General features: G+C 41.8%; 1 protein-coding gene across 1 annotated transcript in view; it reads right to left on the bottom strand.

Annotated features, from left to right (window-relative positions):
• LOC145989676 (signal-induced proliferation-associated 1-like protein 2) overlaps positions 1-15,383 on the bottom strand; it is a 136,065-nt gene that overhangs the window by 75,604 nt on the left and 45,078 nt on the right. The window contains exon 2 of the mRNA XM_083124889.1: positions 14,688-14,735. The gene's annotated coding sequence lies outside the window, so the exon portion shown is untranslated. The remainder of the gene's footprint in view (positions 1-14,687; positions 14,736-15,383) is intronic.

Here is a 15,383-nt window from a genome sequence, read left to right as displayed (position 1 = left end):
GAAAACAATTTTACAATCCAGCCTGCGTGGCATACGTGAGCAGAGAGTTTATTAGAGCATGTGAAGATGTGGCCTGAGAAGAAGCGAGCCACGTGTTACGAAAAGAAGAGAAATGAATCACGCACACGGTGTCAATTGTTGGCCCTGCCTCTCACCTGTTGCTGGGATTTCTTGAGCGTTATTTTATGTTGGCGGACGAATGAGTGGGTCCGCTTATCGACCGCGGGAAACGCCGATATTAGATCAACAAAGATAAGTCGTAAAGCCAGGCTTATTCCTTATCTCATGGGTACACAGTGTGTGCCAGATTGGTTGTGAAATGCGCCGCAATGTGACGATACTGGGAGCAGTGGGATCCACTAGCATTGCTCAGCAAATTGTCGATGACTTATTTTCATTATTTTTTCTCTTACATCCTGTTTTTAAGTGATGGATTCTTATGTATGCCGGTGCAGAAATTGTCAACAGCTTCTTTTGAGTTTTCTTTTCATTCTTGAAGCTCCTTTTGGGTCAAATAAAGTGCACAAACATGGTGATGGACAATTTGGACGGTAATACTCATGGATCCCACTGTATAGTAGACAGGGGGAAGACAGGGCTGGTTGAAGTGGTTTCAGTCAATAGTCGGAACGTCACCTACAAATTTAGACGATTGATTGATTTGCTTTATTTTACTTCGCTTCTTGTGCCACTTGCGGCTAATTGCGAAGATGGGGATGAGTGACGATATGATGAAATTGATGAATAGACACTCGCAAACATCCATGCGCAGGCCAGGATTCAACCCCGGGACTCTGGAGTCGTAGCGCGATATGCTAACCACTCTGCAACGGGGGCCGGCTACAAATGTAGACACGCGAACAACTACTACCAATAATAATATGTAAATTAAAATTAGAATGGTGTTTATTATTGTTATTATATTATTGCAGGCAAAGCAAATGTGGAGAAAGAACAACAAGCAAAAAAGGCCTGCGCAGACTCCTGTGCACCGTACTCCTGCGAGGTGGGAAGGGGCAGGGTGAACCATGCTTCCTTATGATTGATTGATTTGGTGTTTTAAGTCCACTTTGTGCACAGTAAAGCTAACCTGGCTGGATTGGACCTAGTTTAAAATGGGATCCGAACCACTATGTGCCTCCACCGGATACCGAACCCAGGACCCCTTGATTACAAGGCGACGATGCTACCACTGCGCCATCGGGGAGGCCCCATGCTTCCTTACGGCCCGAGCTGAACGGATCGAGGGGAAGGTGCGTGAATAATTTTAGCCAAAGGTTCTTTTCTTTGTGGTCGCTCTATACATGACGTCAAAAGTAATAAAAATTAAATTAAATATTGACAGTCACCAAAATACATCCTCTCCCCCAAATGAGGGGGCCAACAATGTGAACAAAAACAATGCTAACTGGTTTTCATTTAAAACGGCGGGGGGAGACGACTTTTCATCAATTTCCGAGGCCTGACCATGAAGCAAGGACTTTCACGCTTCACTACAGCTTCAAAAAGACAGCGCTTAACAATCGCCCTTCCACGACCCACGGAAGCCCGGCACACTCCGAAGGAATGTCTGGAAGAAGGAAGAAGTCGATTAACCACACGGAACCTTTACGCGACATGGCTAAGAGCTGCCAATTAGCTCTCCGACACCTAAATGGCTGCGGAGTTACCTTCAAACAACAAGACACGGAAGTTCTTTCGTGTATTGCTAATTTCATTTCGATGCGACGAAAACCTACAGGAGAGAATCGTGAGGAATTCAGGGAAAATAACAATAACGAGGTTCCAGGTAATTTAGCAACGACAAATAGCCTGAAGTTAAAGTAACTTCACAAATTTCGAGAACAGTTTGCAGTGTTCTAATTTATTTTAAGGAGATGAGGTTAATTTTTATGGGTTAAGTTAGTTCAGTTTGAAAAAATATTGCCGCTTCAGCGTTGCGATTACGAAAATGCGCATGCGCGTCGAAGTTATCGATTCCAGCGTTGCCAACAATACGGTCCTGACAAGGGCGTATTTAGGGGGAGGTCCGGAGCCCCCGCCGAAAGTCTTACTAAGTACTTAAATTAAATAATGAAATTATAAAATAAATTAAATAATGAAAATATACTTGTTTAATCGAGGTTACTTACGTCCGCCGAAGTTATTGGAAGGCAAGGATTATATTGGGACCATACGACTTTGAATGGCACTACGATAGAAGATTTATGCAAGATTTATTACTACTTATAATAATATGCATAAACTATTACCAGCAGGAGCGTATATTCCAGGATATCTGCGAAGCCTGAAGCCTAGAAAGTAAAATACTGTAGAACAATCTCTTAGAAACTGTGTGAATTAAGCTGCTTTGGAAAATAAGATAATGGCGATTCTGAAGTTGGCAACCAGGATTCATAGAGTTGGCAACCAGGATTCATAGGAGTTGGCAACCAGGATTCATAGGAGTTGGCAACCAGGATTCATAGGAGTTGGCAACCAGGATTCATAGGAGTTGGCAACCAGGATTCATAGGAGTTGGCAACCAGGATTCATAGGAGTTGGCAACCAGGATTCATAGGAGTTGGCAACCAGGATTCATAGGAGTTGGCAACCAGGATTCATAGGAGTTGGCAACCAGGATTCATAGGAGTTGGCAACCAGGATTCTTAGGAGTTGGCAACCAGGATTCTTAGGAGTTGGCAACCAGGATTCTTAGGAGTTGGCAACCTGATTACCATTGTGATGGCAACGTGGCTTCCTTGAAGACGTCAATAATGAGTCTGGTCTTCTCCCATCCTCCATAGCTTCCTCCCTTCCTTTCTTTGGTAGGCAATTTGTTTTCTCCAAAATGAAAACGAACTTCAAACTTTTAATTTGGCATGGGAACAATAAGTATTTTCATTTTCGAACTTTAAAAAAATCTGTTGACATTATTGAATACAATCCAGCCACGCTGATCATCATTTGAATATGTAAATTTCGACTTGTAAGATTAGGCTATGCGTAACGTAACCTAGCCTGATATGCGAATGATTTCTACCGTGGCATTCAAAAATTAACCAACAAGTTTCCAGAGCATTCAAAGAGAGATCTTTGGAGCAGCTCTACTATTTCAGATATCACTGAAAGTTCGACGTTTCACAGGTTGGGATTTCTGCCATTAAAAAAACGTTGTTATTGCGACAACTTATTCGTATCATTGTGGCTACGTGGACCTTGACATTTAAAAAGCATCACGAGCTGTATACGTTTCGGGACGCGGCATTTGGGGAGAACTTTTATCGCCAAGGGAAAGACAAATAGTCCGTCCTCACCGATACGCCAGATAACAGCCCCTCGACAAGCAGCGTCGCATGTGGCCTTATCACGCGCGCTGCAAGACATCGGTGCAGTGTTGCTACCTTCTCAGAGTAACCTCAGGTGCAAAGTTCCCTTCTTCATCATATTTTCCCCCTTGTCTTAAGAAATAGAAATCGGCAATCAGGAAGCACTAATAAGAGCCGTGATAGAGGAGTAGTAGCCACGATTTCCAAGCACCCCGGATTTTAAGGAGCAGAACCTTATTTAAGTAATATGTCCCGCGAACAATGTTTCCCGGGACGTCAATATTTGAACATTCCTGGCAGTACCCATGTTTCTGAATGCAACTTCCTTTCAGCGGTGGAGGTGCATTGTGGGAGCTTCATGTCCCACGTTTCGAGCTGGGGAAAGAGGTCCGAGTGCTGGATGGTCGCAGGAGGGGGAGAAAACGTAGCATTACGCTTATGGGAATATTATTTTACTTGTTCTCTTGGGAATATCAAACTTTGGACGGCACAGAAAACACACATCAACGGAAAGAGGACAGGCTAAAGATTTGATTACCAGGCGGAAAAGTCGAAACTCCCATTTGATTAGCCGTAACTTGACCTTGTGTGTCCATAAGGAGTTCTTAGTAATCTTATTCATCATATTTTAAACATCGTATCTCGCATAACCCTTCATTGGTATACGTGTTCCAGAGTAACGTGGTTGGTATACATAAGGATTTCATTGTTTCTTGCCATTTTTCCGAATATATTTTTACATTAATTATATCAAAAATAGTTTATAAATATATATTGATTGCCTAATATAATCACTTATAAGTTAAAATGTATCTTTTATTATATAATAACAAAATGATATTCTTGTATTGCAATATTACTCATTACCTATTAAGAAAGACAAACTATGAAGAAAAACGCAACAATTTTTATAATATATTTGGAAATTACTTTTTATATTAATCAATTTACATAACTTAGTAATAAATTACTAACATTATCTTCTGAGCCTTGAAAATCAAACAGTGTGCCCTGGTCTTCTCTTTTCTCAACACTCTGCTATGGAAGCCATGCTCGGATATGCTGTTGTTCATTCGTAACAAATGTCAGGTTTCAGAGTCCATTTAGCCACAAATTGCGGCAGTAATAAGTGAATGGAATCAAATAAAATAATAACCGAAGAATTAAAATAAAATATATGTGCAGAAAATAATTACGCAGTTGGTATAGTGCGAGCGTGGCGCTCACAAAATACGAACTATCATCAAAATGGCACATCTGTCTGCAGAAACAATGCCACAACCTGTACTTGTTGTCATCTGGTCACAGACATTACAAAAGACAGCTACACAAGACCAGAAAGTGATATCAGTACTTGCGCCTGAGAAACTTACAATTATATCTTAGGGTGAGCGTGCGCTCATACCAGGAGCGTATATCCTACGCTAGCTAGGCTACCTGCGAAGCCTGAAGTCGAGAGAATAAAATTCAGGAGAAAAATCGATCAGAAATTGTAAATAATATCAGTGAGATGATGATGCTGATTCAGGAGTTGGCAACCTGATTTCCTATGAGTTGGCAACCTGATTTCCTACGAGTTGGCAACCTGATTTCTTACGAGTTGGCAACCTGATTTCTTACGAGTTGGCAACCTGATTTCTTACGAGTTGGTATTTTTTTTCTATTCATAGCCTAGGACCACGTGACATTGTAAGATATCCCAGATCTTGGCTCATACGTATACCAACAGAGGATTAATAATAAACTTTTTTTTAAAAAAAAAAAACCTCTTCCACTTGCTTAACATTGGGAGAAATTCATACTCTCTTGTTTCTTTCTTTAGTAGCAGTTCCCATTCCGTCGATAATGAAAGAAATGCACAGCTGGTTCAAAACTGACACTCTTCGCCTTTCATCTTCATCTAATGCACTTTGTAACAAAAGTGACTTGGACCCAACTAAACTAAACTAATTTGTAATTAAATATACTGATTCCTCCTATTGCAGCATCGTACCAGGGTGTAAACTTTTCTTGATGGCGCGGGTGCACTTCTCACTGACACTTCTTCATCTGAATTTCCCCTGCAAAGAGGGAAATTTTTCTTCAAGTAGCAACACTGCATTTGTGGGGTGTTTTCCACTTGGAGACAAAAAAGCTCGCGTGGTATTTCCCGACTCCCACGTCCTCGTGACATTTGGTGCGCTGCTTGCGGGGGGAGATGGGGGGGCAGACGCACGACTCGAATACCTTAGCTGGGTCTTCTCCGGATGCGACTTTTATCTGCAAACACACATGTCAAACGGCGCCGGATTCCAAAGCTTCTCGCGGCGATAAAGCAGAAGCTCCTGTTCACATTATGGCCACATATTTCTTCCCTCAAATGGCGACGAGGATGGGGAAAACGACACCTCAACCTTAATAAGGTATGCGTTTAGAGGTTTTAGAATCCCCAAAATAACAAGAATTTTGTTGTTTCGGCAAAACAGCCTCTTTATTTTCTTACGCAGACACAAAACGCTGACAAGAACATCTACTTTCACGATAAACAACTAAGCTGCTGCACTTTTTTCAAATCACATTAAATAACGTGACGTAATCTCCCGCCTACAAATACCCTGATCGAACAACCTGTATGTATCCATCTTAATTATATTTACATGACGACGGTCATGCCATCTGTTATCGAAAAGTTACTACAAAAAATAATCACGAAACTATTATTTTGTGTTTGATATTGCCAGATATCTGATACTTGTAAGGTACTTACTTCTTACCCTTTAGTAAGTACCCTTCGCTAAGATCTGTTATTCCTAATTCATTTGTCTAGAGCTATCTAGGCCACCATAGCAAAATAGGGGTGGAACATATGATGGAGCAGGTCTGTGAAAATCGTCTCATGCTGGAACACTGAAGTTTCACACATAGTCACATCGCCAGCAAAATAAAGAGAGGAGTTAAAAGTTGCAAAGTCATCACAAACTCAACAAACCGAGCGATATGAAGGGTATGGGGGTCAGTTTCGCACCAGTACAGTGGGATCCATGAGTATTACCGTGCAAATTGTCCATGACTATTTTCATTAAAATTTCTCTTACATCCTATATGTTTTTAAGCGATGGATTTTTATGTATGCTGGTGCAGAAGTTGTCAACAGCTTGTTTTGAGTTTTCTTTTAATTATTGAAGCTCTTATTAGGACAAACCAAGTGCGTGAACATGATGATGAATAATTTGCAGGGTAATACTCATGGATCCCACTATACTACTGAAAAAAAACGACAGAGGCAAAATAGAGCATTAATCTCTAACCATGTTGGAAGTGAAAGCAGTTTTTTAAAGTTGATTATTAAGCCAGATACGATCTGCGAAAAATATTACCAATAAGTATTTACAGGATCCCATATATTCCTTATGGAGAGGGAACTTCAAGTTACGTCTGATCATGGACATTTCGACTTTTCAACATATGTTTTTTTACGCAATTATTACCAAGAGAACAAACTAAATAATGCTCCAATCAGCTCAATGTTTTTTTCTCTGGCGCACAACTCCTCTCCGTAGCGGTGTTGCCAAACCTGCATAAATGAGCTAAATTTAACCTTAAATGGAGTTAAAACTGACTTTGAAGGAGCTACAGTTTTCGAAGGCTCGATAAAGTGCTTCCTAGGGTAATATTAGGTGTCAAGAGGGGGGGGGAGGAGCTGCTATTACCGTTATAGTTAAAGTGATGAAAATGTATTCTTAGTTTTCACCGTCTAGATCTGGCGGCATCATTCATCCGGCCAACCCAATAATCCACCGATGGTCGTATGAAATCGAAAATAAACTATTTCCGGATTAACAATATTGTCATCTTCACGAAAGCGACGGTGATATATATATATATATATATATATATATATATATATATGGATAAATAGCTGGTAGGTAAGAGGGGGTGGGCGACGCCTGCTTATATAGCAATATCACGTGGAAAATGTATGGCAAAACTTGGTCTATGTGGGCCGGAGCCAGTGATGGCATCATAGTGAGGCGGGGGGGGGGGGGCGCCCCAGGTCACAGCCAAACGAGTGTACGAAGGAGCCAGATCTGAACACAAAAGAGCTAAGTTGGCAACAGTGCTCGCAGACACCGCAGAGGGGAGGACCTCGCGGAAACCCTCCATCTTGCCCTAAGTCAACTTTAAGAATAGAAAGTTCAATCAGAACTGGACCTACAGTTTAAACCTTGGTGTACACTTTGTGGTGCGATTTTAAATATTTTCCCCGGCCCGCTGCGAGTTAACCTCAAAAGTAAGAATCATGGAAGGGGAAGGGGAGGACCTTCTCATTGTTTCGTCTTCCAGTGATTGTTGTATGCTCTGAAGGCGATGGGAAAGTGCGGTCCTTGTTCCGAAGGTCTCGAACGACTGCGATTGGTCACATTTTCAGTTCGTGCGTGCGAGAAATAGGACGCAATAAAAGAGTCCTACATTTCTTGACGGACATTTCCTGTGCGTAGGGACACTGACTCATTCATGCGTGTAATTCAAGGGGGGCATTTACTACCGCGTCGGCAAGGTTAATAGAAAGAGTGGCGGATGCCCTAACTATTTCTCCATCCTTTGCTGGCTACCACCAAACTGAGATAGCGAGTCCAAAATAAAGCGAACAGCCATTTTGGCTGTGAATTGATTTTTACAAAGGTGGTATAACCAAGGAAGGTTGCTAAAGTTTCGGCAACGACGATTGGGCCTCCCTGATGACGTAGTGCTAACGGTGGAGGCACCTTGCACGGTCCGTCAGGACCAGGACCGGTCTCGATTAGCCTATCTGTGCATAAAGAGGACTTGAGACATGGTAGATCTTTTCTCAGCAGCAAGGGCGTCGCCGAGGGTGTGCCGATTGGGCTGTAGCTCAACAAAAATCAGATTGAGGAACCCTGTAACTTACAACGAAAACTCCCCCTTCCCCCTAATTTTTTTGGTGAAGGATATTTTAAGATTGTTGGTTGGAATCTCCCCAGGATTTCGCACCCAGCGTCCAAGTATAATTTCACCAAAGGCCGTCTATCTGAGCCAGTGCACCCTTGCTGCGGATAACTAAACCGTTATAGTTTTCAGGACACCCAAGAGGGGCATTTGCAACTCGTTCCCTCGTCTCGATACGTCACCCTTATGCCCGTCACGATGCGAATCGCGCAAACAGAGAAGCGATAGGAAAACAATGAGTTCTTCGTATTGTGAACCATTAAGCACGGTGCTTTGAGATGCATCCTCATTGGAAGTACCCGCGGCATCTCTTAATGAGACGAATCACTTAACGAAATGTTTATTTGGACATGCACTGCAAAGGAGATTGTCAACAATCATACGGTGCAGCAACAATACGGCTCTTTGTGGCTGCTGAAAATGCGGAAGAGGGAATCAACCGAGGACGTAATAAAGTGCATCGCACGAAAACAAAAGCAAATTAATGGATAATTATGAGCTTGTAACGGCAATTGTACACATTTCTCCTAAGACAGTTTCTCTAAGTCAGCCCGGAACTGCATCCTCCATGCAAGGATGTATTTATGGGGGGGGGGAGTCCAGGGGGTCCTGACCCTCCCCCCGGAAGACTTAACAAGTAAAGTGGTCCCTGTGCTTTTTACCACGCCATGAAGGCGTATAGGTGGTGTGGAGTTAAGGCCCCACACTTTCTTGATCACAGCCGAAACTGGGGGTGATATGATCAGCACCACGTCCCAGGCCGGGATTCCAATCTGGGACTCCTGGCGTGGTAGCGCGATGTGCTAATTACTCCGTCACGGTTCCACAATAAAATAACCTTGATGAACAACTTCAAATAAATATTTGATACACTTTAGGACATCAGGTACGCAGCAACAAAAGGCACCTTATATTAAATTCAATTCCGCTCCAGGAATTTTAAATAAATCCAATTCCAGTCCAGCACAGAAAATTAGCAAGCGCAAATGGGTTCTGTTCCGTAAAGGACCTTTCTATCAGTAAAGTATTTCAATTCAGTTCATGAACACTTTTTCAGGATGAATTTAAATACGGTGCAGGAACCTCTTTTCTGGATCAATTTAAATACGGCCCAAGAACTATTTTTCAATGAATGAATACGTAACTTGGACCGAATTGAAAATGTGTGAGTAAAAAGGTTCCGGCTCTGTTGCGGAACCCATTAGAATTTTAGGGTTCCTGCTTGATTGATTGATTGATTGAAATGGTATTTTAAGTCCACTTTGTGGCCAGTAAGGCTAATTGGGACTGGACCTACAGTTTAAAGTGGGATCCGAACCACTATGTGCCTCCAACGGGTATCGAACCCGGGACCCCTTGATTACAAGGCGACGACGCTACCACTGCGCCATCGGGGAGGGTCTTAGGGTTCCTGCGTTGTAGTACATGAAACGTTAAGAACCACTGGTTTGGGCAATTACATTGGTCTTTGAGGCAAAGGAATGCGCCGCAATGGTGAATGGTAGCATTTGAAAGAAGCATCTCTTGTTTTACTGTCGTTCATCCCATAACGGTTACGTTCCCGTTGCTGCCGTCATACCACGTGCCGGTAGAGGGAGGGAAAGGTTGCGTTCGCAGAACGCTCGCTGTCGAAATCGAATGGCATTTGGGCCACCTGGAAGCGATTCTCATACCGTAACGTTTCTTTATACTCCACGGCCAGAAATTACTTATTAATCAACATTCGGATTCAGCTCTGTAGCTAGATATTTTGTCCCCCCCCCCCTTTCCCATTCGTCTACACTATCAAGCACGAACATTTTATGTGGGTCCTTCAATATTTTCTTATGCCATTGTTTGTGATATTTACTTCCTACAAATTTAAAACCAGTGACGCGCGCAGTGCTAACCATTCCACAGAGCGCGCCTCCCTGGTTCGGATCCGAACCACTATTCCATGGTGCCACTACGCCATCGGAGAGGCCCTCAATACGTATAAGAGTCTGACGTAGGCCAGAAAATGTCCGTTTTGAGCGACCATCAACCTGAGCCTCCCCGCGCTCTTCGCAGAACCGTGACGTCAGGGTGGAAGATTTGCCGGTATAAATTGCAGAATGACGTCACTTGTGGGAGGCTTAGATTGACCCGGGCGGAAACGTTCAGTGGCGCACAACATTCTTCTTTCAACTCTGGAAGCTTTGATGCAATTATTTCGCAAGGGTTAAGAAGAGCTTTGTTTAGTGTCTTGTTTATGGAAAGCTTCCACATTGTGTCCAGTGAGGGACCAACCCTTCTAGCAGATATAATCTCTATTGCATACGGTCTTACTCAATTTAATCGCATTTAAGGAACACTTAGGGTACACTCATCTTGTGCATGTTGTTTCCTGTCGCTTTCTCTTTCGCACTAGACCAATTTGAATGCATCGTGCACGTTCATTGTCTGAAGGATGTTCCGCAACACATCACCCTTATCGGGCCGCTTCTGGCAGTAAACCCAAATAAACAACTAAATTGGCTCGTTAGTCTTAGGTAACCATCTTCACAGGCTAGAACTTACTGAATTAAGGGTGATAGTTGAAAACTCCCAGAAATGGGCTTTATACATTTATTTACAATTCAATAAACAATGCTCGGATTCTCCCATTTCGATTCCCTATTTTACATTATGTACATAGCAGGAGCGAAGCCTGAAGTCTAGAGAATAAAATTCTGGAGAAAAATCGATCAGAAATTGTAAATAATATTATTCATATCAGTGAGATGATGATGCCGATTCTGGAGTTGGCAACTTGAATTCCTACGAGTTGGTAACCTGATTTCCTATGAGTTGGCAACCTGATTTCTTAGGAGTTGGCAACCTGATTTCTTAGGAGTTGGCAACCTGTAAGGTATGTGTAATATATCAACGAATTCTATGAAATTTCATCTTTACATTGATGTAGCATACGCATCAAAATTTCGTTTCATAACTACTGTCACAAACATTAAAGCTGCCCCGTCGGATGGAAAAGTCAATGCTTTTGAATAGTCTAAAACCACGTGACTACTTTGTAAGAGACAATCTTTGCAGCGTAACGTCACACTAATATGGTCCATTGCAAGCAAAAGCTGAAACGTGCACAGAGCAAGAGGTCTAATTTGCAAGTAGCGAGATCGCCTCCCTCGCTTTTCAAGATGGCGTCGAGTACTTCCAAACTCACGCCTGCACGTCTTCAACCCCAAATCCTCTTATCAGGTTTGAAGGGGACCAACTGCCTCGCAACCAAAGGAAGCAGACACTTTTTTTCGATAAAAACCTAATCTATCACAAAAGCTCTTTTCACTTCCGGCGGCCATTACTCGAAACAGGATCCTCGACGAGTTGGAAACTTGCGAGCGCTGTCAGGCTATGAATAGGCGCCCTCCCCCTGCCCAAAAGGCCACTGTCAATCTCCAGGCGATGGAATGTGGTCGGGGCAACACCTGGGCAGGCTCCTCTGCGAAGACTTATCACTTTACCTTCTGCCATTGTTGTTCTCACGCGTATTCCTAACAAGACAAAGAGCGCCCCCTGCATCCTTCTCGTCGGTACCCAGACTGGAAATTACGTAATGAGGACAAAAAGATTGTGTTACTTATTCATGAGCACGTGAACTTTCAGTTCGATTCCCCCCCCTCAAAATCTGTTATCTTGCATTGCACTTCAAAGGGATGGGCTGCTTTCCTTATTGGAAGCGGGTAAATTCACTATTTACGAGCCGCAGTGTCTGACTGTTACGCAGCAGACCCGGGTTCGATCTCGGGGTGGTTAATCTAAGGTCTGGAAATTTTACAGCCTTGTCCCCGAATAAAGCGGCTCTGGGGCTCTCCAAGATTTGGGTTAGACTCGTTTATTATACCTCGCTTTCCTGACACTTTTGACTAATCGCGAAGATGAGGTTGAGTGATGATTTGGATTTTGTTATTTAGTGTCGCTTTTCTGCCACTTTTGGCTAATCGCGACGATTAAATTGAGTGATGATTAGGGCCCGGGACTTTATGATAAAACTGTAAAACTGTATGTAATTATGTCATAAAAATTTTAAAATTTCATAAAATGCAGAAATATTCACCGTAAAGCCAAAAAATATGCACTACAGTACTTTCGAATTACTTGTTATACGGGAGGTCAGTATCTTCCAGGGAAGATCGACTAAGGTGGGGGTGGAGTATTACATGAAGTCAGAATTCCTTTAACCAAAGAATGTAGTGGGAAAATATAGCAAATATCGTGAGGTTCACTGTAGGGACTATGTACCGAATGTTATATTTTTCTTTGGATTGATTTGTGAGAAGCGATAAAATGCAAAGAAATTAGAACAATTGAAACTTGATTACGGTAATTCTTATGAAAGCACAACAATGACGGATAATATTTTCCCCTCAATAATGTTCGCACGGCTATCATTGTCGGCGGGATAAATGAAAGGGGGGAGGGTTGTTCTACACTAGTTGGCAAGAAAAAACCTGCATCCAATATTAATTTCTTCGTCCATAATTTATTTATCCTGCCATCGACAATGCGTCAAAGTTATGAAGACTAAATTATAAAATAACCGATTACATTCAAGACAATTACTAAATTGCACAGAAATATGTCTCATTACTAGAAAATTGAAGAAATATGTTGTAAAAACGCGAAATTGATAAAATATGTAAAAATATGTCTTACCAAGTTCGTCTATTTCGGATGATTTTCATCAGACACTTAAAGATCTTACCTCAGTATTTGATCAGACACCAAATAAAAAAATATGTTACAAAGTCCCGGGGCAATGATGATATGATGACACTGATGAAAAGAGGCTACGAAAGAACATCCATGCTCAGAACGGGATTTGATCCCGGCATACCCTGTTGTTGAATTGCGCTGTGCTAAACCACTCCGCAGGTTGAATGATGATATGATGATTTTGATGAAGGGACACTCGCGAAGAAAACCCATGCCCAGGCTGGGATTCGAGCCCTGGACCACAGGGGTTCTAACCAGGAACTAAGGAGAAGCTCATACCCACGCTCCTGAGCCTATCCTGATCACCATGCAATTTATGTATGAAGTCGTAAACAAGTTTCTTGACTGCAGCCATTCGAAGCAGTGAAAATCTAAGAAACAGCGTAGAAAGTGATTCCCGTGACATGTAAATACGCCGTAATTACAATATCTTATATTGTTGCAGATATTTACAGCAAGGGTTTCACTTTCGTTGCAGGCATAAGAGGCATGACCCGTTACGCACGCCACATGCCACGTTATCTCTCATATGACGGCTAGAATAAGCACATGCAGGCCTCGTGATAAGAGCACTTTTCCTGCACGCAGATCTACTTTCTACTATCCATAAAACATTAGATCACGACACAGCACACTCCCGATGTCCCTCAACAATGTGCGTTGCGTCTGATAAAGATAATGCCAAATCCCCCTTTCGTTTCTACCTATAACAATTTCGCAGGCTTTCAGCTGGTCATTCAGCTACATCCTGTCCTTGTGCTACCTCCTGCCCATTCCTACATCCTGTACTTTGGCTACACCTAGTTCTTTTCCTACATTCTGTTCTCTTGCTATATCCTCTCCTTTGGCTAACTCCTGTCCTTTTCCTACATAGTGTCCATTTGCTACATCATATCGTTATGTTACATTTACCTCCTGTCCTATTGCTACATCCTATTCCCTTTCTACATTCTGCCCCTTTGCTACAAACTGCCCCTTTGCTACCTCCTGTCTTTTGCCACATGTCCTTTTATCCCATTCTGTTATTTTCCTGCATCATGTCCTTTTCCTACATCCTGTCCTTGTGCTACATTCTGTCCCCTTTACTCTATTCTGTCATTTTGCTTCATTCCGTTCTTTTGCTACATTCTGTTCTTTTGCTACATTCTGTTCTTTTGTTGCCTCCTGTCCAACTGTGTCCCTTTACTTTGCTCACACCTTCCATCCACGCACCGCGGGATCTGCGGGTCAGAAGCCTACAAAATCTCGTCTTCCTTCCTAAACATTGTAGTTTTCCTCTAAGCGTTGTAGACTCAGCCATTCACAGAAATATTAATTAATGCGTTTAATAGGAGAATCCGCTTCAAGGCAAAAGTGTTGCTAGAATATATTGTTGTATAAGTACGCCGTCCCCGCGCTCTCACACACACACACACACACACACACACACACACACACACAAATACATACATGCTTACAGTACATGCTCTGTCCCTCCAGTAAAAAAGTGTCTGGATCCGCCTATCGTCTCATGGTATTGTTTGATTTACGCAATGTATTTGAACGGTACACAACTTATTTTAAGCATTTCTCTAATGATTATATTTTCAAAAATTATGAATTTATATTTCTCTTTTGGTGGAAGGGACGATGCTTTACATCCACAATATTTACGTTTGAAATTATTTTCCAAAAACAGTAATAATAAGAATAAAAACTTACCTCCTAGTAATCTTCAAAACGCCTTCATGTCAAAAGCCTCATAGGAACCTGCAAAAAATAAGGAAAACAAATATTAGTGTAAATAAATTAAAAATAAATAATGTTAATTGAATTTAAGTATGTGAATGAACAATTCGGTTTCTTCGTGCCAAGTTTGTTATTTAACATCGAGTATCACTATCGGTTAAAATTCAATATATTTCCGTCTTAGGGTGTGAAATTGAGTGGGATCTGGCGGGATAGCCCCCACCAACAATTTTCTTCTAAAAAATCCACTCATCAAAAATGTCCAATGAGAAGAATTTTTATCATAACAATGATAAGCAATTAGTTTTTACCTCAAATATACTGAGGATAATATCTAAAACACACACAAAAGGGCGAAGGATAATCCTCTCTCCCTCTCTCTCTCTCTCTCTCTGTGTGTGTGTGTGTGTGTGTGTGTGTGTGTGTTTAAAGAGACCAATAACAGATCTGCACCAGTAACAATACATGCACAATAAAAGTAAAAAACAACAATGTAGGACAAATGTAAGTATCAAATCCAATTGCTTTATACTTATATGTAATAAAACCATTTCAACTATTTTGTAACTTATTGACATTAACTAGCTGGTACAGGAATTAGTGTGCTACTTTATAAATATCTTATTATATATATACATAAAGTAACATTTTTTTTCTCTATACATTTAA

The sequence above is a fragment of the Lepisma saccharinum genome, chromosome 7, assembly GCF_977018435.1.
Source record: "Lepisma saccharinum chromosome 7, izLepSacc3.1, whole genome shotgun sequence".
Classification (NCBI taxonomy): domain Eukaryota; kingdom Metazoa; phylum Arthropoda; class Insecta; order Zygentoma; family Lepismatidae; genus Lepisma; species Lepisma saccharinum.
Note: the sequence above shows the minus strand (reverse complement) of the source record. Positions and strands in the feature narration are given on the sequence as shown.